At 42.1% G+C, this 26649-nt stretch overlaps 1 long non-coding RNA gene across 3 annotated transcripts; it reads left to right on the top strand.

The window, feature by feature from the left end:
* Positions 1-26649, top strand: LOC119349670. Of its 3 annotated transcripts, XR_005169488.1 has the most exons (4): positions 1-445; positions 524-712; positions 2096-2240; positions 26532-26649. It is a non-coding gene; the product is annotated as an uncharacterized LOC119349670 (long non-coding RNA). The 3 variants fall into 3 exon arrangements; XR_005169486.1 differs by lacking the exon at positions 26532-26649 and having other exon boundaries at positions 2096-2449; XR_005169487.1 differs by lacking the exon at positions 26532-26649 and having other exon boundaries at positions 524-838; positions 2096-2449.

Here is a 26649-nt window from a genome sequence, read left to right as displayed (position 1 = left end):
CCATAGCCGAGCGCCGCCCAACCCCGCCTCCCTCGACCCCGCGCTGCTGCGCCACCTCGCCTCCGCCCGCTGGTGCGCACCGCCACCTCACCGGACCCCGGGAGACCCGCCGCCTCGCACTGCCGCCTGCGCCGCGTCGCGCACCGCCACCTCCCCACAAGCTCGCCGCCCCGCCTTCAAAGCCTCGTCGCCGGTCGCCCCGACCTCGAGATCCGTTGCCGCCATTGGAGCCGAGCACCGAGCTCCTCTGCGCCTCACCCGCGTCCCCGCGTCGCCGCCACCTCCCCATAAGCTCGTCGCCTCGCCGCGGAAGCCTCGTCGCCGGTCGCCCTGACCTCGAGATCCACCGCCGCCATGGGAGCTGAGTACCGAGCTCCTCTGCGCCCCGCCCGCATCCCCGAGTCGCCGCCGCCGCCCCACGCTGCCTCGCGCCCGTTGCGCCGATGTACGCTGTGCTCAAGCCCTGTTTTCTTCTATTCCCCTTTCCAAGTCTTCCTCTCATCTTATCCATTGGAGGCCGCAGCCGTCAGGTCGCTGCTGCTGTTGGTGGCGTGATTGCCATCGTTGTGAGATTGTTGCTATTCTTGGTGCCGCTTCTCGTCGTGGTCGCTGCCGTGTGGAGGCTGCTCCCGCTCCCCTGCTCCTTGTGTCGTCATGGCCGCCGCTGCTGCCGGTGGAGCACGGGCTGCTTCTGGCCATCGGCCCACCCCCGGTCTGTTGCTTCTCCAACTCCTTGTGTCACTCTTGGTTCGATCTTTAGCGCTGGAGCAACATAGTTCCTGTAGGTGGGTTAGCATCTTGGCTGGATTGTTTGATGTGGCCTGTTTTGCCTGTTCAGGTATGCCAACAGCTTGACGAACATGTCTATATGTGTGTAAGCAATTAAACCTGGGGAGAGGAGTTAGTTTGCAAGTTATAATTCTGTTTTATCTTACACGTGACGATTAGAAATGCTCTTGTACACTGGTTTTCCCTTGCTGAACTTGGTTCAGTTAAAAACTGCAGTGCCTGACAGTTCTGGACAGCAAGCTTCTATCTAAAAAATGAGTTAGCTATGCTTAGAATTTAGAGTTGGCCCCTTTACATAAGGTTTAGATAAAGTTCCAAGGTTTCCGTAGAGTACTTATTTGCTTCGTTTGGATGTACGGTTTGAGAGCAGCCATCATTTTAGTTTTCTGTCCCGAAATTTATGTTCCTGGGGTGCAGAATTTGTTGTATGGCAGTTTAGGCCATGCTAGAGGTTTAATTAAATTAAAGTCACAACACAAAAATTGTAGAGGATATTCTGCAGATGCTTAAACATATATTATTTGTTAGATTTCGTGTTATACACTAAATCCTATGAAATTATTAAGATGACTGTACTATGTTGGACAGAATTTTACGCTTGACTTGGTGATTGTAACTAGACTTATACTCTAAGATTTTGTCATCGTTAATGATATGAGGACTTATAATGTGATAACGTACGTATGAGCTGGGGTCTTGTGCGTAGGAGCACCACTAAATTATATATTCTTATGTGTTGAGACCATGCTTTGCTGTGACCGGGATATATGCTTGATGACAAGTGTGGTTACTTCGAGTTCGGAACCGTTTGCCTCACAATTTGTGCCCTGCGGTTGAGGCAAGTTCACGAAGGGATAATGACTTGCATAATCTCTACATTCCATTTTTATTTATGATATCTTCCATGTCAATGATGTTTATTATGATGGCAATGACGATGACCATGATATGTTGATTCAAGTACTATGCTTGCATTTGCATACTTGCTGTCATGATGATAGTGAATGAAGGCGTGCACTACCTTGGTGGGCACATTGAGACCTTCATTGTTGGGTTGCGACCTACTATGGAGGCAACCTCCACATATTGGAGTGAGTGGATGTCGACGGGCGTCCACTCAAGCTATATCGGTATACACAATGAAATGAGATGAGCATGTAGGCATGTAGGGCACCATTATATGTGTTGAACACTAATGAGTGTATGGTGTTAACCGAGTCTTGGTATATTGATATGAGTACTGTTTATTATTCCTTTATGAACTTGCTGAGTCTTTGTACCCATCCTTGTTGCTTATATGTTTTAGGTAAATCCCGAGGACGACATGCATGGGAGTCTTGGGAGTAGCATCCTCCTCGCCGCACGGGCCTCCTCCTTGCTGCACAGGCCTCCTCCTTGCCGGAGTGATGCCCATCGCCAAAGCAGCGCCGGCCAATCCCATCGACCACCAGGTGCGTCCTTGGATCAGTTTCCCACATGCAGCATGTTGTTCCTACTCCTCTACCTACTACAGCAACACAATGTTCTTCTGTATTGCAATAGAGTAGGAGTATTTGCTAGAGTAGTTAGTGAAAGAAATATGTCCTAAAGGCAATAATAAAGTTATTATTTATTTCCTTATATCATGATGAATGTTTATTATTCATGCTAGAATTGTATTAACCGGAAACATGATACATGTGTGAATACATAGACAAACTAAGTGTCACTAGTATGCCTCTACTTGACTAGCTCATTAATCAAAGATGGTAATGTTTCCTAGCCATGGACAAAGAGTTGTCATTTGATTAACGGGATCACATCATTAGGAGAATGATGTGATTGACTTGACCCATTCCGTTAGCTTAGCACTTGATCGTTTAGTATGTTGTTGTTGCTTCCTTCATGACTGGACTATGAGATTATGTAACTCCCGTTTACCGGATGAACACTTTGTGTGCTACCAAACATCACAACGTAACTAGGTGATTATAAAGGAGCTCTACAGGTGTCTCCGAAGGTACATGTTGGGTTGGCGTATTTCGAGATTAGGATTTGTCACTCCGATTGTCGAAGAGGTATCTCTGGGCCCTCTCGGTAATGCACATCACTTAAGCCTTGCAAGCATTGCAACTAATGAGTTAGTTGTGAGATGATGTATTACGGAACGAGTAAAGAGACTTGCCGGCAACGAGATTGAAAAACACTGATAGTAGTGTTACTATCTACAAAGCTCGACTTGTCGCAAAAAGTTTTTCGACAAGTTCAAGGTGTTGAATACAATGAGATTTTCTCACTCGTATCGATGCTTAACGTCTGTCCAAATGAAGTTAGCAATTGCCACATTTTATGAAATCTGGCAAATGGATGTCAAAACTGCATTCCTTAATGGATTTATTAAAGAAGAATTGTATATGATGCAACCAGAAGGTTTTGTCAATCCCAAAGGTGCTAACAAATTGTGCAAGCTTCAGCGATCCATCTATGGACTGGTGCAAGCATCTCGGAGTTGGAATATATGCTTTGATAAGTTGATCAAAGCGTATAGTTTTATACGGACTTGCAATGAAGCCTGTATTTACAATAAAGTGAGTGGGAGCACTACAGCCTTTCTGATAAGTATATGTGAGTGGCATATTGTTGATCAGAAATGATATAAAAAATTTCTGAAAAGCATAAAGAAGTGTTTGAAAGGAGTTCTTTAAAAGAAAGACCTCAGTAAAGCTACTTACATATTGAGCATCAAGATCTATTGAGATAGATCAAGATGCTTGATAAGATTTTCAATGAGTACATACCTTGTCAAGATTTTGAAGTAGTTCAAAATGGAACAGTCAAAGAAAGTCTTGCCTGTGTTGCAAAGGTATGAAAGAGAACGAAAGTCATTCCCTATGCATCAGTCATAGGTTGTATAAAAGTATGCCATGCTATGGACCAGATCTATTGTATACTCCACCCTGGTTTGGCAAGGGAGTACAATAGTGATCTAGGAGTAGATCACTGGACATTGGTTAAAATTATCCTTAGTGGAATAAGGATATATTTCTCGATTATGGAGGAGAAAAAAGGTTTATCGTAAAGGGTTACGTCGATACAAGTTTTGGCACTGATCTAGATGACTCTAAGTCTTAATCTGGATACATATTGAAAGTGGGAGCAATTAGCTAGAGTAGCTCCGTGCATACCATTGTAGACATAGAATATTTGCAAAATACATACGTCTCTAAATGTGACAGACCCATTGACTAAGCTTCTCTCACAAGAAAAACATGATCATACCTTAATACTCTTTGGGTGTTAATCACATAGCGATGTGAACTAGATTATTGACTCTAGTAAACCCTTTGGGTGTTGATCACATGACAATGTGAATTATTGGGTATTAATCACATACAGATGTGAACATTGGTGTTAAATCACATGGCGATGTGAACTAGATTATTGATTCTAGTGCAAGTGGAAGACTGAAGGAAATATGCCTTAGAGGCAATAATAAAGTTATTCTTTATTTCCGTATATCATGATGAATGTTTATTATTCATGCTAGAATTGTATTAACCGAAAACATGATACATGTGTGAATACATAGACAAACTAAGTGTCACTAGTATGCCTCTACTTGACTAGCTCATTAATCAAAGATGGTAATGTTTCCTAGCCATGGACAAAGAGTTGCCATTTGATTAACGGGATCACATCATTACGAGAATGAGGTGATTGACTTGACCCATTTCGTTAGCTTAGCACTTGATAGTTTAGTATGTTGTTGTTGCTTTCTTCATGACTTATACATGTTCCTATGACTATGAGATTATGCAACTCCCGTTTATCGGAGGAACACTTTGTGTGCTACCAAATGTCACAACGTAACTGGGTGATTATAAATGAGCTCTACAGGTGTCTCCGAAGGTACATGTTGGGTTGGCGTATTTCGAGATTAAGATTTGTCACTCCGATTGTCGGAGAGGTATCTCTGGGCCCTCTCGGTAATACACATCACTTAAGACTTTCAAGCATTGCAACTAATGAGTTAGTTGTGAGATGATGTATTTTAGAACGAGTAAAGAGACTTGTCGGTAATGAGATTGAACTAGGTATTGAGATACAGACGATCGAATCTCGGGCAAGTAATATACCGATGACAAAGCGAACAATGTATGTTGTTATGCGGTCTGACCGATAAAGATCTTCGTAGAATATGTGGTAGCCAATATGAGCATCCAGGTTCCGCTATTGGTTATTGACCGGAGGCGTGTCTCGGTCATGTCTACATTGTTCTCGAACCCGTAGGGTCCGCACGCTTAATGTTACGATGACAATTTCATTATGAGTTTATATATTTTGATGTACCGAAGGTTATTCGGAGTCCCGAATATGATCACGGACTTGACGAGGAGTCTTGAAATGGTCGAGACATAAAGATCGATATATTGGATGACTATATTTGGACACCAGAAAGGTTCCGGGTGAGATTGGGACAATATCGGATCACCGGGAGGTTATCGGAACCCCCCGGGAGGTATATGGGCCTTATTGGGCCTTAGTGGAAAGGAGGGGAGAGGAGCAAGGGAGGGGGCGCCCCCCCAAGCCCGATCCAAATTGGGGGTGGGCCGCCCCCCTTTCCTTCCTCCCTTCTTCCTCTTCCTTCCCTCTCCTACTCCTAATAGGAAAAGGGGGAGTCCTACTCCCGGCTGGAGTTGGACTCCCCCCCTTGGGCGCGCCACCCCCCTTGGCCGGCCCCCTCCTCCACTCCTTTATATACGGAGGAGGGGGGCACCCCATAGACACAACAATTGATCCCTTGGATCCCTTGGATCTCTTAGCTGTGTGCGGTGCTCCCCTCCACCATAGTCCACCTCGATAATACTGTAGCGGTGCTTAGGCGAAGCCCTGCGATGGTAGAACATCAAGATCGTCACCACGCCGTCGTGCTGACAGAACTCTTCCCCGACACTTTGCTGGATCGGAGTCCGGGGATCGTCATCGAGCTAAACATGTGCTAGACCTCGGAGGTGCCGTAGTTTCGGTGCTTGATCGGTCGGGCCGTGAAGACGTACGACTACATCAACCGCGTTGTTATAACGCTTCTGCTATCGGTCAACGAGGGTACGTGGACAACACTCTCCCCTCTCGTTGCTATGCATCACCATGATCTTGCGTGTGCGTAGGATTTTTTTTTGAAATTACTACGTTCCCCAACAATGGCATCCGAGCCAGGTTTTATGCGTTGATGTTATATGCACGAGTAGAACACAAGTGAGTTGTGGGCGATACAAGTCATACTGCTTACCAGCATGTCATACTTTGGTTCGGCGGTATTGTTGGATGAAGCGGCCCGGACCGACATTACGTGTACGCTTACGCGAGACTGGTTTTACCGTCGTTCTTTGCACACAGGTGACTAGCGGGTGTTAGTTTCTCCAACTTTAGTTGAACCGAGTGTGGCTACGCCTGGTCCTTGAGAAGGTTAAAACAGCACTAACTTGACAAACTATCATTGTGGTTTTGATGCGTACGTAAGAACGGTTCTTGCTCAGCCCGTAGCAGCCACGTAAAATTTGCAACAACAAAGTAGAGGACTTCTAACTTGTTTTTGCAGGGCATGTTGTGATGTGATATGGTCAAGACGTGATGAGATATAAGTTGTTGTATGAGATGATCATGTTTTGTTGAAGTTATCGGCAACTGGCAGAAGCCTTATGGTTGTCTCTTTGTTGCATAAGATGCAAGTGCCAAATTATTTCTTTACTTTATCGCTATGCGATAGCAATAGTTGCAAGAGCAATAGTTGGCGAGACGACCATGTGACAACACATTGATATAGATTAAGATGATGAAGATCATGGTGTCGTGCCGGTGACGATAGAGATCATGACAATACTTTGGAGCTGAAGATCAAAGGCGCAAGATGATCATGGCCATATCATGTCACATATTTTGATTGCATATGATGTTTATCTTTTATACATCTTATTTTGCTTAGTTCGGCGGTAGCATTTTAAGATGATCTCTCACTAATTATCAAGAAGTGTTCTCCCTGAGTATACATCGTTGCGAAAGTTCTTCGTGCTGAGACACCACGTGATGATCGGGTGTGATAGGCTCTACGTTCAAATACAACGGGTGCAAAACAGTTGCACACGCGGAATACTCAGGTTAAACTTGACGAGCCTAGCATATAACATATATGGCCTCGGAACACGGAGACCGAAAGGTCGAACGTGAATCATATAGTAGATATGATCAACATAGTGATGTTCACCATTGAAAACTACTCCATCTCACGTGATTATCGGACATGGTTTAGTTGATTTGAATCACGTGATCACTTAGATGACTAAAGAGATGTATGTCTAAGTGGGAGTTCTTAAGTAATATGATTAATTGAACTTTAATTTATCATGAACTTAGTCCTGGTAGTTTTTTTGCAAATTATGTTGTAGATCAATAGCTCGCGTTGTTCCTTCCCTATGTTTTTATATGTGTTCCTAGAGAAAACTAGATTGAAAGATGTTAGTAGCAATGATGCGGACTTGGTCCGTGATCTGAGGTTTATCCTCACTGCTGCATAGAAGAATTATGTCCTTGATGCACCGCTAGGTGACGGACCTATTGCAGGAGCAGATTGAAACGTTATGAACGTTTGGCTAGCTCAATATGATGACTACTTGATAGTTTTGTGCATCATACTTTATGGCATAGAACCGGGACTACAAAAACGTTTTTGAAACATCACGGAACATATGAGATGTTCCATGAGATGAAATTGATATTTGAGGTTCATGCCCGTGTCAAGAGGTATGAGACCTCTAACAAATAATTCGCCTAAAAGATGGAGGAGAATTGCTCAACTAGTGAGCAAGTACTTAGATTGTCTGAGTACTACAATCGCTTGAATCAAGTGGGAGTTAATCTTCCAGATAAGATAGTGATTGACAGAGTTCTCTAGTCACAATCACCAAGTTACTGGAACTTCCTGATGAACTATAATGCAAGGGATGACGAAAATGATTCCCGGGCTCTTCGTGATGCTTAAATCGACGAAGGCAGAAATCAAGAAAAGAGCATCAAATGTTGATGATTGACAAGACAACTAGTTTCAAGAAAAGGGCAAAGGGAAAGAAAGGGAACTTCAAGTAGAATGACAAGCAAGTTGTCACTCCCGCAAAGAATCCCAAAGTTGGACCAAAGCCTGAAACTCAGTGCTTACACTGCAAATAAAATGGTCACTGAAAGTGGAAATGCCCTGAATATTTGGTGGATAAGAAGGATGGCAAAGTGAACAAGGGTATATTTGATATACAGGTTATTGATGTGTACCTTACTAGTGTTTATAGTAGCCCCTGAGTATTTGATACTTGTTCGGTTGCTAAAAATTAGTAACTCGAAACAGGAGTTACAGAATAAACAGAGACTAGTTGAGGGTGAAGTGACGATGTGTGTTGGAAGTGGTTCCAAGATTGATATGATCATCATCGCACACTCCCTATACTTTCGGGATTAGTGTTAAACCTAAATAAATGTTGTTTGGCGTTTGCGTTGAGCATGAATATGATTTGATCATGTTTATTGCAATACGGTTATTCATTTAAAGTCAGAGAATAATTGTTGTTCTGTTTACATTAATAAAACCTTCAATGGTCATACACCCAATAAAAATAGTTTGTTGGATCTGGATCGTAGTGATACACGTAATTATAATATTGATGTCAAAAAATGCAAAGTTGATAATGATAGTGCAACTTATTTGTGGCACTGCCGTTTGGGTCATATCGGTGTAAAGCGCATGAAGAAACTCCATGCTGATGGGTTTTTGGAATCACTTGATTATGAATCATTTGATGCTTGCGAACCGTGCCTTTTGGGCAAGATGACTAAAACTCCATTCTTCAGAACAAGGGAACGAGCTACTGACTTATTGAAAATAATACATACCGATGTATGCGATCCAATGAGTGTTGATGCTTGTGGCAAGTATCGTTATTTTCTGACCTTCACAGATGATTTGAGCAGATATGGGTATATCTACTTAATGAAACACAAGTCTAAAACATTTGAAAAGTTCAAAGAATTCCAGAGTGAAGTGGAGAATCATCGTAACAAGAAAATCAAGTTTCTATGGTCTGATCGTGGAGGAGAATATTTGAGTTACGAGTTTGGCCTTCATATAAAACAATGTGGAATAGTTTCACAGTTCACGCCACCTAGAACACCGCAGCATTATGGTGTGTCTGAACGTCGTAATCGCACTTTATTGGATATGGTGCGATCTATGATGTATCTTCCCACTATCATTTTGGGGTTATGCATTAGAGATAGCTGCATTCACTTTAAATAGGGCACCATCGAAATCCGTTGAGACGACGCCTTATGAACTGTGGTTTAGCAAGAAACCAAAGTTGTCGCTTCTTAAAGTTTGGGGCTGCGATGCTTATGTGAAAAAGTTTCAACCTGATAAGCTCGAACCTAAATCGGAGAAGTGCGTCTTCATAGAATACCCAAAGGAAACTGTTGGGTACACCTTCTATCACAGATACGAAGGCAAGATATTCGTTGCTAAGATGGATCCTTTCTAGAGGAGTTTATCTCAAAAGAAGTGAGTGGGAGGAAAGTAGAACTTTATAAGGTAATTATACCTTCTCCTGAATTGGAAAGTAGTTCATCACAGAAACCAGTTCCAGTGTTGCTTACACCGATTAGTGAGGAACTTAATGATGATGATCATGAAACTTCAGATCAAGTTGCTACCGAACCTCGTAGGTCTTCCAGAGTAAGATCCGGACCAGAGTGGTACGGTAATCCTGTTCTGGAAGTCATGTTACTAGACCATGATGAACCTACGAACTATGAGGAAGCGATGATGAGCCCAAATTCCGCGAAATGGATTGAGCCCATGAAATCTGAGATGGGATCCATGCATGAGAACAAAGTGTGGACTTTGGTGGACTTGCCCGATGATCGGCAAGCCATAGAAAATAAATGGATCTTCAAGAGGAAGACAGACACTGATAGTAGTGTTACCATCTACAAAGCTCGACTTGTTGCAAAAAGTTTTTCAACAAGGTTAAGGTGTTGAATACAATGAGATTTTCTCACTCGTATCGATGCTTAAAATATGTCCAAATCAAGTTAGCAATCGCCACATTTTATGAAATCTGGCAAATGGATGTCAAAACTTCATTCCTTAATGGATTTATTAAAGAAGAGTTGTATATGATGCAACCAGAAGGTTTTGTCAATCCCAAAGGTGCTAACAAATTGTGCAAGCTCCAGCGATCCATCTATGGACTTGGGCAAGCATCTCGGAGTTGGAATATATGCTATGATAAGTTGATCAAAGCATATAGTTTTATACGGACTTGCAGTGAAGCCTGTATTTACAATAAAGTGAGTGGGAGCACTACAGCCTTTCTGATAAGTATATGTGAGTGGCATATTGTTGATCAGAAATGATGTAAATTTTTTCTGAAAAGCATAAAGAAGTGTTTGAAAGGAGTTCTTTAAAAGAAAGACCTCAGTAAAGCTACTTACATATTGAGCATCAAGATCTATTGAGATAGATCAAGATGCTTGATAGGATTTTCAATGAGTACATACCTTGTCAAGATTTTGAAGTAGTTCAAAATGGAACAGTCAAAGAAAGAGTTCTTGCCTGTGTTGCAAAGGTATGAAAGAGAACGAAAATCATTCCCTATGCATCATTCATAGGTTGTATAAAAGTATGCCATGCTATGGACCAGACCTATTGTATACTCTGCCCTGGTTTGGCAAGGGAGTACAATAGTGATCTAGGAGTAGATCGCTGGACATTGGTTAAAATTATCCTTAGTGGAATAAGGATATATTTCTCGATTATGGAGGAGAAAAAAGGTTCATCATAAAGGGTTACGTCAATACAAGTTTTGGCACTGATCCAGATGACTCTAAGTCTTAATCTGGATACATATTGAAAGTGGGAGCAATTAGCTAGAGTAGCTCCGTGCATAGCATTGTAGACATAGAATATTTGCAAAATACATACGACTCTAAATGTGACAGACCCGTTGACTAAGCTTCTCTCACAAGAAAAACACGATCATACCTTAGTACTCTTTGGGTGTTAATCACATAGCGATGTGAACTAGATTATTGACTCTTGTAAACCCTTTGTGTGTTGATCACATGACAATGTGAACTATTGGGTATTAATCACATACAAATGTGAACATTGGTGTTAAATCGCATGGCGACGTGAACTAGATTATTGACTCTAGTGCAAGTGGGAGACTAAAGGAAATATGCCCTAGAGGCAATAATAAAGTTATCATTTATTTCCTTATATCATGATGAATATTTATTATTCATGCTAGAATTGTATTAACCGAAAACATGATACATGTGTGAATACATAGACAAACTAAGTGTCACTAGTATGCCTCTACTTGACTAGCTCATTAATCAAAGATGGTAATGTTTCCTAGCCATGGACAAAGAGTTGTCATTTGATTAACGGGATCACATCATTAGGAGAATGAGGTGATTGACTTGACCCATTTCGTTAGCTTAGCACTTGATCGTTTAGTATGTTGTTGTTGCTTCCTTCATGACTGGACTATGAGATTATGCAACTCCCGTTTACCGGATGAACACTTTGTGTGCTACCAAACATCACAACGTAACTGGGTGATTATAAAGGAGCTCTACAGGTGTCTCCGAAGGTACATGTTGGGTTGGCGTATTTTGAGATTAGGATTTGTCACTCCGATTGTCGGAGAGGTATCTCTGGGCCCTCTCGGTAATACACATCACTTAAGCCTTGCAAGCATTGCAGCTAATGAGTTAGTTGTGAGATGATGTATTACGGAATGAGTAAAGAGACTTGCCAGTAACGAGATTGAACTAGGTATTGAGATACGGACGATCGAATCTCGGGCAAGTAACATACCGATGACAAAGGAAACAATGTATGTTGTTATGCGGACTGACCGATAAAGATCTTCGTAGAATATGTGGGAGCCAATATGAGCATCCAGGTTCCGCTATTGGTTATTGATCGGATGCGTGTCTCGGTCATGTCTACATTGTTCTCGAACCCGTAGGGTCCGCACGCTTAACGTTACGATGACAGTTTCATTATTAGTTTATATATTTTGATGTACCGAAGGTTGTTCGGAGTCCCGGATATGATCACGGACTTGACAAGGAGTCTCGAAATGGTCGAGACATAAAGATTGATATATTGGACGATTATATTTGGACACCGAAAAGGTTCTGGGTGAGATTGGGACAATACCGGATCACCGGGAGGTTATCGGAACTCCCGGGAGGTATATGGGCCTTATTGGGCCTTAGTGGAAAGGAGGGGAAAGGAGCAAGGAAGGGGGAGCCCCCCCCCCCCAAGCCCGATCCTAATTGGCAGGGGGCCGCCCCCCCACTTTCCTTCCTCCCTCCTTCCTCTTCCTTCCCTCTCCTACTCCTAATAGGAAAAGGGGGAGTCCTACTCCCGGCTGGAGTTGGATTCCCCCCCTTGGGCGCGCCACTCCCCTTGGCCGGCCTCCTCCTCCACTCCTTTATATACGGAGGAGGGGGGCACCCCATAGACACAACAATTGATCCCTTGGATCCCTTGGATCTCTTAGCCGTGTGCGGTGCCCCCCTCCACCATAGTCCACCTCGATAATACTGTAGCGGTGCTTAGGCGAAGCCCTGCGATGGTAGAACATCAAGATCGTCACCACGCCGTCGTGCTGACAGAACTCTTCCCCGACACTTTGCTGGATCGGAGTCCGGGGATCGTCATCGAGCTAAACATGTGCTAGACCTCGGAGGTGCCGTAGTTTCCGTGCTTGATCGGTCGGGCCGTGAAGACGTACGACTACATCAACTGCGTTGTTATAACGCTTCCGCTATCGGTCTACGAGGGTACGTGGACAACACTCTCCCCTCTCGTTGCTATGCATCACCATGATCTTGCGTGTGCGTAGGATTTTTTTTTGAAATTACTACGTTCCCCAACAGTGGCATCCAAGCCAGGTTTTATGCATTGATGTTATATGCACGAGTAGAACACAAGTGAGTTGTGGGCGATACAAGTCATACTGCTTACCAGCATGTCATACTTTGGTTCAGCGGTATTGTTGGATGAAGCGGCCCGGACCGACATTACGTGTACGCTTACGCGAGACTGGTTTTACCGTCGTTCTTTGCACACAGGTGACTAGCGGGTGTCGGTTTCTCCAACTTTAGTTGAACCGAGTGTGGCTACGCCCGGTCCCTGAGAAGGTTAGAACAACACTAACTTGACAAACTATCATTGTGGTTTTGATGCGTAGGTAAGAACGGTTCTTGCTCAGCCCGTAGCAGCCACGTAAAATTTGCAACAACAAAGTAGAGGACGTCTAACTTGTTTTTGCAGGGCATGTTGTGATGTGCTATGGTCAAAATGTGATCAGATATAAGTTGTTGTATGAGATGATCATGTTTTGTTGAAGTAATCGGCAACTGGCAGAAGCCCTATGGTTGTCTCTTTGTTGCATAAGATGCAAGTGCCAAATTATTTCTTTAATTTCTCGCTATGCGATAGCAATAGTTGCAAGAGCAATAGTTTGCGAGACGACCATGTGATGACACATTGATATAGATCTAGATGATAAAGATCATGGTGTCATGCCGGTGACGATAGAGATCATGACAGTACTTTGGAGCTGGAGATCAAAGGCGGAAGATGATCATGGCCATATCATGTCACATATTTTGATTGCATATGATGTTTATCTTTTATACATCTTATTTTGCTTAGTTCGATGGTAGTATTTTAAGATGATCTCTCACTAATTATCAAGAAGTGTTCTCCCTGAGTATGCATCGTTGCGAAAGTTCTTCGTGTTGAGACACCACGTGATGATCGGGTGTGATAGGCTCTACGTTCAAATACAACGGGTGCAAAACAGTTGCACACGCCGAATACTCAGGTTAAACTTGACGAGCCTAGCATATAAGAGATATGACCTCGGAACACGGAGACCTAAAGGTCGAATGTGAATCATATAGTAGATATGATCAACATAGTGATGTTCACCATTGAAAACTACTCCATCTCAAGTGATGATCGGACATGGTTTAGTTGATTTGGATCACGTGATCACTTAGATGACTAGAGAGATATCTGTCTAAGTGGGAGTTCTTAAGTAATATGATTAATTGAACTTTAATTTATCATGAACTTAGTCCTGGTAGTTTTTTGCAAATTATGTTGTAGATCAATAGCTCGCGTTGTTGCTTCCCTATGTTTTTATATGTGTTCCTAGAGAAAAGTAAGTTGAAAGATGTTAGTAGCAATGATGCGGACTTGGTCCATGATCTGAGGTTTATCCTCATTGCTGCATAGAAGAATTATGTCCTTGATGCACCGCTAGGTGACAGACCTATTGCAGGAGCAGATGCAAACGTTATGAACGTTTGGCTAGCTCAATATGATGACTACTTGATAGTTTTGTGCACCATACTTTATGGCTTAGAACCGGGACTACAAAAACGTTTTTGAAATGTCACGGAACATATGAGATGTTCCATGAGATGAAATTGATATTTCAGGTTCATGCCCATGTCAAGAGGTATGAGACCTCTGACAAATACATCGCCTAAAAGATGGAGGAGAATTGCTCAACTAGTGAGCAAGTACTTAGATTTTTTGAGTACTACAATCGCTTGAATCAAGTGGGAGTTGATCTTCCAGATAAGATAGTGATTGACAGAATTTTTCTAGTCACAATCACCAAGTTACTGGAACTTCCTGATGAACTATAATGCACGGGATGACGAAAACGATTCCCGAGCTTTTCGTGATGCTTAAATCGACGAAGGTAGAAATCAAGAAAAGAGCATCAAATGTTGATGATTGACAAGACCACTAGTTACAAGAAAAGGGCAAAGGGAACGAAAGGGAACTTCAAGTAGAATGACAAGCAAGTTGTCACTCCCGCAAAGAATCCTAAAGCTGGACCAAAGCCTGAAACTGAGTGCTTACACTACAAAGAAAATGGTCACTGGAAGCAGAAATGCCCTGGATATTTGGTGGATAAGAAGGATGGCAAAGTGAACAAGGGTATATTTGATATACAGGTTATTGATGTGTACCTTACTAGTGTTTATAGTAACCCCTGAGTATTTGATACTTGTTCAGTTGATAAAAATTAGTAACTCGAAACAGGAGTTACAGAATAAACAGAGACCAGTTGAGGGTGAAGTGACAATGTGTGTTGGAAGTGGTTCCAAGATTGATATGATCATCATCGCACACTCCCTATACTTTCGGGATTAGTGTTAAACCTAAATAAATGTTATTTGGCGTTTGCGTTGAGCATGAATATGATTTGATCATGTTTATTGCAATACGGTTATTTATTTAAAGTCAGAGAATAATTGTTGTTCTGTTTACATGAATAAAACCTTCAATGGTCATTCACCCAATGAAAATAGTTTGTTGGATCTGGATCGTAGTGATACACATAATCATAATATTGATGTCAAAAGATCCAAAGTTGATAATGATAGTGCAACTTATTTATGGCAGTGCCGTTTGGGTCATATCGGTGTAAAGCGCATGAAGAAACTCCATGCTGATGGGTTTTCGGAATCACTTGATTATGAATCATTTGATGCTTGTGAACCGTGCCTTTTGGGCAAGATGACTAAAACTCCGTTCTTCAGAACAATGGAACGAGCTACTGACTTATTGGAAATAATACATACCGATGTATGCGATCCAATGAGTGTCGATGCTTGTGGCAAGTATCGTTATTTTCTGACCTTCACAAATGATTTGAGCAGATATGGGTATATCTACTTAATGAAACACAAGTCTGAAACATTTGAAAAGTTCAAAGAATTTCAGAGTGAAGTGGAGAATCATCGTAACAAGAAAATCAAGTTTCTACGGTCTGATCATGGAGGAGAATATTTGAGTTACGAGTTTGGCCTTCATATAAAACAATGTGGAATAGTTTCACAGTTCACGCCACCTAGAACACCGCAGCATTATGGTGTGTCTGAACGTCGTAATCGCACTTTATTGGATATGGTGCAATCTATGATGTATCTTACCGATTTACCACTATCATTTTGGGGTTATGCATTAGAGATAGCTGCATTCACTTTAAATAGGGCACCATCGAAATCCGTTGAGACGACGCCTTATGAACTGTGGTTTGGCAAGAAACCAAAGTTGCCGTTTTTTAAAGTTTGGGTCTGCGATGCTTATGTGAAAAAGTTTCAACCTGATAAGCTCGAACCTAAATCGGAGAAGTGCGTCTTCATAGAATACCCAAAGGAAACTGTTGGGTACACCTTCTATCACAGATCTGAAGGCAAGATATTCGTTGCTAAGATGGATCCTTTCTAGAGAAGGAGTTTCTCTCGAAAGAAGTGAGTGGGAGGAAAGTAGAACTTGATAAGGTAATTATACCTTCTCCCGAATTGGAAAGTAGTTCATCATCAAAATCAGTTTCAGTGATGCTTACACCGATTAGTGAGGAACTTAATGATGATGATCATGAAACTTCAGATCAAGTTGCTACCGAACCTCGTAGGTCTTCCAGAGTAAGATCCGGATCAGAGTGGTTTGGTAATCCTGTTCTAGAAGTCATGTTACTAGACCATGATGAACCTACGAACTATGAGGAAGCGATGATGAGCCCAGATTCCGCGAAATGGATTGAGGCCATGAAATCTGCGATGGGATGCATGCATGAGAACAAAGTGTGGACTTTGGTGGACTTGCCCGATGATCGGCAAACCATAGAAAATAAATGGATCTTCAAGAGGAAGACAGACACTGATAGTAGTGTTACCATCTACAAAGCTCGACTTGTTGCAAAAAGTTTTTCGACAAGTTCAAGGTGTTGAATACAATGAGATTTTCTCACTCGTATCGATGCTTAAAGTCTGTCCAAATCAAGTTAGCAATTGCCACATTTTATGAAATCTGGCAAATGGATGTCAAAACTGCATTCCTTAATGGATTTATTAAAGAAGAGTTCTATATGGTGCAACCAGAAGGTTTTGTCAATCCCAAAGGTGCTAACAAATTGTGCAAGCTCCAGCGATCCATCTATGGACTGGTGCAAGCATCTCGGAGTTGGAATATATGCTTTGATTAGTTGATCAAAGCATATAGTTTTATACGGACTTGCAGTGAAGCCTGTATTTACAATAAAGTGAATGGGAGCACTACAGCCTTTCTGATAAGTATATGTGAGTGGCATATTGTTGATCAGAAATGATGTAAAAAATTTCTGAAAAGCAAAAAGAAGTGTTTGAAAGGAGTTCTTTAAAAGAAAGACCTCAGTAAAGCTACTTACATATTGAGCATCAAGATCTATTGAGATAGATCAAGATGCTTGATAAGATTTTCAATGAGTACATACCTTGTCAAGATTTTGAAGTAGTTCAAAATGGAACAGTCAAAGAAAGAGTTCTTGCCTGTGTTGCAAAAGTATGAAAGAGAATGAAAGTCATTTCCTATGCATCAGTCATAGGTTGTATAAAAGTATGCCATGCTATGGACCAGACCTATTGTATACTCCGCCCTGGTTTGGCAAGGGAGTACAATAGTGATCTAGGAGTAGATCACTGGACATTGGTTAAAATTATCCTTAGTGGAATAAGGATATATTTCTCGATTATGGAGGAGAAAAAAGGTTCATCGTAAAGGGTTACGTCAATACAAGTTTTGGCACTGATCCAGATGACTCTAAGTCTTAATCTGGATACATATTGAAAGTGGGAGCAATTAGCTAGAGTAGCTTCGTGCAGAGCATTGTAGACATAGAATATTTGCAAAATACATACGGCTCTAAATGTGACAGACCCATTGACTAAGCTTCTCTCACAAGCAAAACACGATCATACCTTAGTACTCTTTGGGTGTTAATCACATAGCGATGTGAACTAGATTATTGACTCTAGTAAACCCTTTGGGTGTTGATCACATGACAATGTGAACTATTGGGTATTAATCACATACAGATGTGAACATTGGTGTTAAATCACATGGCGATGTGAACTAGATTATTTAATCTAGTGCAAGTGGGAGACTGAAGGAAATATGCCCTAGAGGCAATAATAAAGTTATTATTTATTTCCTTATATCATGATGAATGTTTATTATTCATGCTAGAATTGTATTAATCGGAAACATGATACATGTGTGAATACATAGACAAACTAAGTGTCACTAGTATGCCTCTACTTGACTAGCTCATTAATCAAAGATGGTAATGTTTCCTAGCCATGGACAAAGAGTTGTCATTTGATTAACGGGATCACATCATTAGGAGAATGAGGTGATTGACTTGACCCATTTCGTTAGCTTAGCACTTGATCGTTTAGTATGTTGTTGTTGCTTTCTTCATGACTTATACATGTTCCTATGACTATGAGATTATGCAACTCCCGTTTACCGGATGAACACTCTTTGTGCTACCAAATGTCACAATGTAACTTGGTGATTATAAAGGACCTCTACAGGTGTCTCCGAAGGTACATGTTGGGTTGGCGTATTTTGAGATTAGGATTTGTCACTCCGATTGTCGGAGAGGTATCTCTGGGCCCTCTCGGTAATACACATCACTTAAGCCTTGCAAGCATTGCAACTAATGAGTTAGTTGTGAGATGATGTATTACGAAACGAGTAAAGAGACTTGCCGGTAACGAGATTAAACTAGGTATTCAGATACGGACGATCGAATCTCGGGCAAGTAACATACCGATAACAAAGGGAACAATGTATGTTGTTATGTGGTCTGACCGATAAAGATCTTCGTAGAATATGTGGGAGCCAATATAAGCATCCAGGTTCCGCTATTGGTTATTGACCGGAGGCGTGTCTCGGTCATGTCTACATTGTTCTCGAACCTGTAGGGTCCGCACGCTTAACGTTACGATGACAGTTTCATTATGAGTTTATATATTTTGATGTACCGAAGGTTGTTCGTAGTCCCGGATATGATCACGGACTTGACGAGGAGTATCGAAATGGTCGAGACATAAAGATCGATATATTGGACGACTATATTTGGACACCGGAAAGGTTCCGGGTGAGATTGGGACAATACCGGATCACCGGGAGGTTATCGGAACCCCCCGGGAGGTATATGGGCCTTATTGGGTCTTAGTGGAAAGGAGGGGAAAGGAGCAAGGGAGGGGCCGCCCCCCAAGCCCGATCTGAATTGGGAGCCCCCCCTTTCCTTCCTCCCTCCTTCCTCTTCCTTCCCTCTCCTACTCCTAATAGGAAAAGGGGGAGTCCTACTCCCGGCTGGAGTTGGACTCCCCCCCTTGGGCGCGCCACTCCCCTTGGCCGGCCCCCTCCTCCACTCCTTTATATACGGAGGAGGGGGGCACCCCATAGACACAACAATTGATCCCTTGGATCTCTTAGCCGTGTGCGGTGCCACCCTCCACCATAGTCAACCTCGATAATACTGTAGCGGTGCTTAGGCGAAGCCCTGCGATGGTAGAACATCAAGATCGTCACCACGCCGACGTGCTGACAGAACTCTTCCCCGACACTTTGCTGGATCGGAGTCCGGGGATCGTCATCGAGCTAAACATGTGCTAGACCTCGGAGGTGTCGTAGTTTCGGTGCTTGATCGGTCGGGCCGTGAAGACGTACGACTACATCAACCGCGTTGTTATAACGCTTCTGCTATCGGTCAACGAGGGTACGTGGACAACACTCTCCCCTCTCGTTGCTATGCATCACCATGATCTTGCGTGTGCGTAGGATTTTTTTTTGAAATTACTACGTTCCCCAATAGTGGCATCCGAGCCAGGTTTTATGCGTTGATGTTATATGCACGAGTAGAACACAAGTGAGTTGTGGGCGATACAAGTCATACTGCTTACCAGCATGTCATACTTTGGTTCGGCGGTATTGTTGGATGAAGCGGCCCGGACCGACATTACGTGTACGCTTACGCGAGACTGGTTTTACCGTCGTTCTTTGCACACAGGTGACTAGCGGGTGTTAGTTTCTCCAACTTTAGTTGAACCGAGTGTGGCTACGCCTGGTCCTTGAGAAGGTTAAAACAGCACTAACTTGACAAACTATCATTGTGGTTTTGATGCGTACGTAAGAACGGTTCTTGCTCAGCCCGTAGCAGCCACGTAAAATTTGCAACAACAAAGTAGAGGACTTCTAACTTGTTTTTGCAGGGCATGTTGTGATGTGATATGGTCAAGACGTGATGAGATATAAGTTGTTGTATGAGATGATCATGTTTTGTTGAAGTTATCGGCAACTGGCAGAAGCCCTATGGTTGTCTCTTTGTTGCATAAGATGCAAGTGCCAAATTATTTCTTTACTTTATCGCTATGCGATAGCAATAGTTGCAAGAGCAATAGTTGGCGAGACGACCATGTGATGACACATTGATATAGATCAAGATGATGAAGATCATGGTGTCGTGCCGGTGACGATAGAGATCATGACAGTATTGGAGCTGGAGATCAAAGGCGCAAGATGATCATGGCCATATCATGTCACATATTTTGATTGCATATGATGTTTATCTTTTATACATCTTATTTTTCTTAGTTCGATGGTAGCATTTTAAGATGATCTCTCACTAATTATCAAGAAGTGTACTCCCTGAGTATGCACCGTTGCGAAAGTTCTTCATGCTGAGACACCACGTGATGATCGGGTGTGATAGGCTCTACGTTCAAATACAACGGTTGCAAATCAGTTGCACACGCGGAATACTCTGGTTAAACTTGACGAGCCTAGCATATAATAGATATGGCCTTGGAACACGGAGACCGAAAGGTCGAACGTGAATCATATAGTAGATATGATCAACATAGTGATGTTCAGCATTGAAAACTACTCCATCTCACGTGATGATCGGACATGGTTTAGTTGATTTGGATCACGTGATCATTTAGATGACTAGAGAGATGTCTGTCTAAGTGGGAGTTCTTAAGTAATATGATTAATTGAACTTTAATTTATCATGAACTTAGTCCTGGTAGTTTTTTTTGCAAATTATGTTGTAGATCAATAGCTCGCGTTGTTGCTTCCCTATGTTTTTATATGTGTTCCTAGAGAAAACTAAGTTGAAAGATGTTAGTAGAAATGATGCGGACTTGGTCTGTGATCTGAGCTTTATCCTCATTGCTGCATAGAAGAATTATGTCCTTGATGCACCGCTAGGTGACAAACCTATTGCAGGAGCAGATGCAAACGTTATGAACGTTTGGCTAGCTCAATATGATGACTACTTGATAGTTTTGTGCACCATACTTTATGGCTTAGAACCGGGACTACAAAAACATTTTTGAAACGTCACGAAACATATGAGATGTTCCATGAGATGAAATTGATATTTCAGGTTCATGCCCGTGTCAAGAGGTATGAGATCTCTGACAAATACTTTGCCTAAAAGATGGAGGAAAATTGCTCAACTAGTGAGCAAGTACTTAGATTGTCTGAGTACTACAATCGCTTGAATCAAGTGGGAGTTAATCTTCCAGATAAGATAGTGATTGACAGAGTTCTCTAGTCACAATCACCAAGTTACTGGAACTTCCTGATGAACTATAATGCAAGGGATGACGAAAACGATTCCCGAGCTTTTCGTGATGCTTAAATTGACGAAGGTAGAAATCAAGAAAAGAGCATCAAATGTTGATGATTGACAAGACCACTAGTTTCAAGAAAAGGGCAAAGGGAAAGAAAGGGAACTTCAAGTAGAATGACAAGCAAGTTGTCACTCCCGCAAAGAATCCCAAAGCTGGACCAAAGCCTGAAACTGAGTGCTTACACTACAAAGAAAATGGTCACTGGAAGCGGAAATGCCCTGAATATTTGGTGGATAAGAAGGATGGCAAAGTGAACAAGGGTATATTTGATATACAGGTTATTGATGTGTACCTCACTAGTGTTTATAGTAGCCCCTGAGTATTTGATACTTGTTCGGTTGCTAAAAATTAGTAACTCGAAACAGGAGTTACAGAATAAACAGAGACTAGTTGAGGGTGAAGTGACAATGTGTGTTGGAAGTGGTTCCAAGACTGATATGATCATCATCGCACACTCCCTATACTTTCGGGATTAGTGTTAAACCTAAATAAATATTATTTGGCGTTTGCGTTGAGCATGAATATGATTTGATCATGTTTATTGCAATACGGTTATTCATTTAAAGTCAGAGAATAATTGTTGTTCTGTTTACATGAATAAAACCTTCAATGGTCATACACCCAATGAAAATAGTTTGTTGGATCTGGATCGTAGTGATACACATAATCATAATATTGATGTCAAAAGATGCAAAGTTGATAATGATAGTGCAACTTATTTGTGGCACTGCCATTTGGGTCATATCGGTGTAAAGCGCATGAAGAAACTCCATGCTGATGGGTTTTTGGAATCACTTGATTGTGAATCATTTGATGCTTGCGAACCGTGCCTTTTGGGCAAGATGACTAAAACTCCGTTCTTCAGAACAATGGAACGAGCTACCGACTTATTGGAAATAATACATACCGATGTATGCGATCCAATGAGTGTCGATGCTTGTGGCAAGTATCGTTATTTTCTGACCTTCACAAATGATTTGAGCGGATATGGTTATATCTACTTAATGAAACACAAGTCTGAAACATTTGAAAAGTTCAAAGAATTTCAGAGTGAAGTGGAGAATCATCGTAACAAGAAAATCAAGTTTCTACGGTCTGATCATGATGAGAATATTTGAGTTACGAGTTTGGCCTTCATATAAAAAAATGTGGAATAGTTTCACAGTTCACGCCACCTGGAACACCACAGCATTATGGTGTGTCTGAACGTTGTAACCGCACTTTATTCGATATGATGCGATCTATGATGTATCTTATCGATTTACCACTATCGTTTTGGGGTTATGCATTAGAGATAGTTGCATTCACTTTAAATGGGGCACCATCGAAATCCGTTGAGACGACGCCTTATGAACTATGGTTTGGCAAGAAACCAAAGTTGTCGTTTCTTAAAGTTTGGGGCTGCGATGCTTATGTGAAAAAGTTTCAACCCGATAAGCTCGAACCTAAATCGGAGAAGTGCGTCTTCATAGAATACCCAAAGGAAACTGTTGGGTACACCTTCTATCACAGATCCGAACGCAAGATATTCGTTGCTAAGATGGATCCTTTCTAGAGAAGGAGTTTCTCTCGAAAGAAGTGAGTGGGAGGAAAGTAGAACTTGATAAGGTAATTATACCTTCTCCCGAATTGGAAAGTAGTTCATCACAGAAACCAGTTCCAGTGATGCTTACACCGATTAGTGAGGAACTTAATGATGATGATCATGAAACTCCAGATCAAGTTGCTACCGAACCTCGTAGGTCTTCCAGAGTAAGATCCGGACCAGAGTGGTATGATAATCCTGTTCTGGAAGTCATGTTACTAGACCATGATGAACCTACGAACTATGAGGAAGCGATGATGAGCCCAGATTCCGCGAAATGGATTGAGGCCATGAAATCTAAGATGGATCCATGCATGAGAACAAAGTGTGGACTTTGGTGGACTTGCCCGATGATCGGCAAGCCATAGAAAATAAATGGATCTTCAAGAGGAAGACAGACACTGATAGTAGTGTTACTATCTACAAAGCTCGACTTGTCGCAAAAAGTTTTTCGACAAGTTCAAGGTGTTGAATACAATGAGATTTTCTCACTCGTATCGATGATTAAAGTCTGTCCAAATCAAGTTAGCAATTGCCACATTTTATGAAATCTGGCAAATGGATGTCAAAACTGCATTCCTTAAAGGATTTATTAAAGAAGAGTTGTATATGATGCAACCAGAAGGTTTTGTCAATCCCAAAGGTGCTAACAAATTGTGCAAGCTCCAGCGATCCATCTATGGATTGGTGCAAGCATCTCGGAGTTGGAATATATGCTTTGATAAGTTGATCAAAGCATATAGTTTTATACGGATTTGCAGTGAAGCCTGTATTTACAATAAAGTGAGTGGGAGCACTACAGCCTTTCTGATAAGTATATGTGAGTGGCATATTGTTGATCAGAAATGATGTAAATTTTTTCTGAAAAGCATAAAGAAGTGTTTGAAAGGAGTTCTTTAAAAGAAAGACCTCAGTAAAGCTACTTACATATTGAGCATCAAGATCTATTGAGATAGATCAAGATGCTTGATAAGATTTTCAATGAGTGCATACCTTGTCAAGATTTTGAAGTAGTTCAAAATGGAACAGTCAAAGAAAGAGTTCTTGCCTGTGTTGCAAAGGTATGAAAGAGAATGAAAGTCATTCCCTATGCATCAGTCATAGGTTGTATAAAAGTATGCCATGCTATGGACCAGACCTATTGTATACTCCGCCCTGGTTTGGCAAGGGAGTACAATAGTGATCTAGGAGTAGATCACTGGACATTGGTTAAAATTATCCTTAGTGGAATAAGGATATATTTCTCGATTATGGAGGAGAAAAAAGGTTCATCGCAAAGGGTTATGTCAATACAAGTTTTGCCACTGATCCAGATGACTCTAAGTCTTAATCTAGATACATATTGAAAGTGGGAGCAATTAGCTAGAGTAGCTCCGTGCAGAGCATTGTAGACATAGAATATTTGCAAAATACATACGGCTCTGAATGTGACAGACCCGTTGACTAAGCTTCTCTCACAAGCAAAACACGATCATACCTTAGTACTCTTTGGGTGTTAATCACATAGCGATGTGAACTAGATTATTGACTCTAGTAAACCCTTTGGGTGTTGATCACATGACAATGTGAACTATTGGGTATTAATCACATAATGATGAGAACATTGGTGTTAAATCACATGGCGATGTGAACTAGATTATTGACTCTAGTGCAAGTGGGAGACTGAAGGAAATATGCCCAAGAGGCAATATTAAAGTTATTGTTTATTTCCTTATATCATGATGAATGTTTATTATTCATGCTAGAATTGTATTAACCAGAAACATGATACATGTGTGAATACATAGACAAACTAAGTGTCACTAGTATGCCTCTACTTGACTAGCTCATTAATCAAAGATGGTAATGTTTCCTAGCCATGGACAAAGAGTTGTCATTTGATTAACGGTGTCACATCATTAGGAGAATGAGGTGATTGACTTGACCCATTTCGTTAGCTTAGCACTTGATCGTTTAGTATGTTGATGTTGCTTTATTCATGACTTATACATGTTCCTATGACTATGAGATTATGCAACTCCCGTTTACCGGAGGAACACTTTGTGTGCTACCAAATGTCACAACGTAACTGGGTGATTATAAAGGAGCTCTACAGGTGTCTCCGAAGGGACATGTTGGGTTGGCGTATTTCAAGATTAGGATTTGTCACTCCCATTTTCGGAGTGGTATCTCTAGGCCCTCTCGGTAATGCACATCACTTAAGCCTTGCAAGCATTGCAACTAATGAGTTAGTTGTGGGATGATGTATTACGGAACGAGTAAAGAGACTTGCCGGTAATAAGATTGAACTAGGTATTGAGATGCCGACGATCGAATCTTGGGCAAGTAACATACCGATGACAAAGGGAATAACGTATGTTGTTATGCGGTCTGACCGATAAAGATCTTCGTAGAATATGTGGGAGCCAATATGAGCATCCAGGTTCCGCTATTGGTTATTGACCGGAGGCGTGTCTCGGTCATGTCTACATTGTTCTCGAACCCGTAGGGTCCGCACGCTTAACGTTACGATGACAGTTTCATTATGAGTTTATATATTTTGATGTACCGAAGGTTGTTCGGAGTCCCGGATATGATCACGGACTTGACGAGGAGTCTTGAAATGGTCGAGACATAAAGATCGATATATTGGACGACTATATTTGGACACCGGAAAGGTTCAGGGTGAGATTGGGACAATACCGGATCACCGGGAGGTTATCGGAACCCCCCGGAGGTATATGGGCCTTATTGGGCCTTAGTGGAAAGGAGGGGAAAGGGTCAAGGGAGGGCCCCCCCCCCAAGCCCAATCCGAATTGGGAGGGGGGTCGGCCCCCCCTTTCCTTCCTGCCTCCTTCCTCTTCCTTCCCTCTCCTGCTCCTAATAGGAAAAGGGGGAGTCCTACTCCCGGTGGGAGTTGGACTCCTCCCCTTGGGCGCGCCACCCCCCTTGGCCGGCCCCCTCCTCCACTCCTTTATATACGGAGGAGGGGGCACCCCATAGACACAAGAATTGATCCCTTGGATCTCTTAGCCATGTGCGGTGCCCCCCTCCACCATAGTCCACCTCGATAATACTGTAGCGGTGCTTAGGCGAAGCCCTGCGACGGTAGAACATCAAGATCATCACCACGCCGACGTGCTGACAGAACTCTTCCCCGACACCTTGCTGGATCGGAGTCCGGGGATCGTCATCGAGCTGAACGTGTGCTAGAACTCGGAGATGCCGTAGTTTCGGTGCTTGATCGGTCTGGCCGTGAAGATGTACGACTACATCAACCGTGTTGTTATAACGCTTCCGCTATCGGTCTACGAGGGTACGTGGACAACACTCTCCCCTCTTGTTGCTATGCATCACCATGATCTTGCGTGTGCGCAGGATTTTTTTTTTGAATTTACTACGTTCCCCAACAGTTAGGACGTACAACTATGGTTAATTGCTTTATGTACACATGCATGGATCTGTCATAACTTTACACTAATTTAAGATTGTCTTGATCTGAAGTGCTGGCTCCTACAGCATTGCATTTCACCAAGTGAAATCCTACATTTCTATTCCTAACTCATTCTCTCTTTCTTAGTGTTTTTGTTATGCAGGTTGGAAGAAAAGAAGAAGATCCAGAGAAGATCTTAGTAATAACATAGTTTTGACTTTGTGAAACTTGCTACCTATGGATGAAACTGTGTAATATTGATGAA

This window comes from Triticum dicoccoides, chromosome 1B (assembly GCF_002162155.2).
Source record: "Triticum dicoccoides isolate Atlit2015 ecotype Zavitan chromosome 1B, WEW_v2.0, whole genome shotgun sequence".
NCBI classification, from domain to species: Eukaryota; Viridiplantae; Streptophyta; class Magnoliopsida; order Poales; family Poaceae; genus Triticum; species Triticum dicoccoides.
Note: the sequence above shows the minus strand (reverse complement) of the source record. Positions and strands in the feature narration are given on the sequence as shown.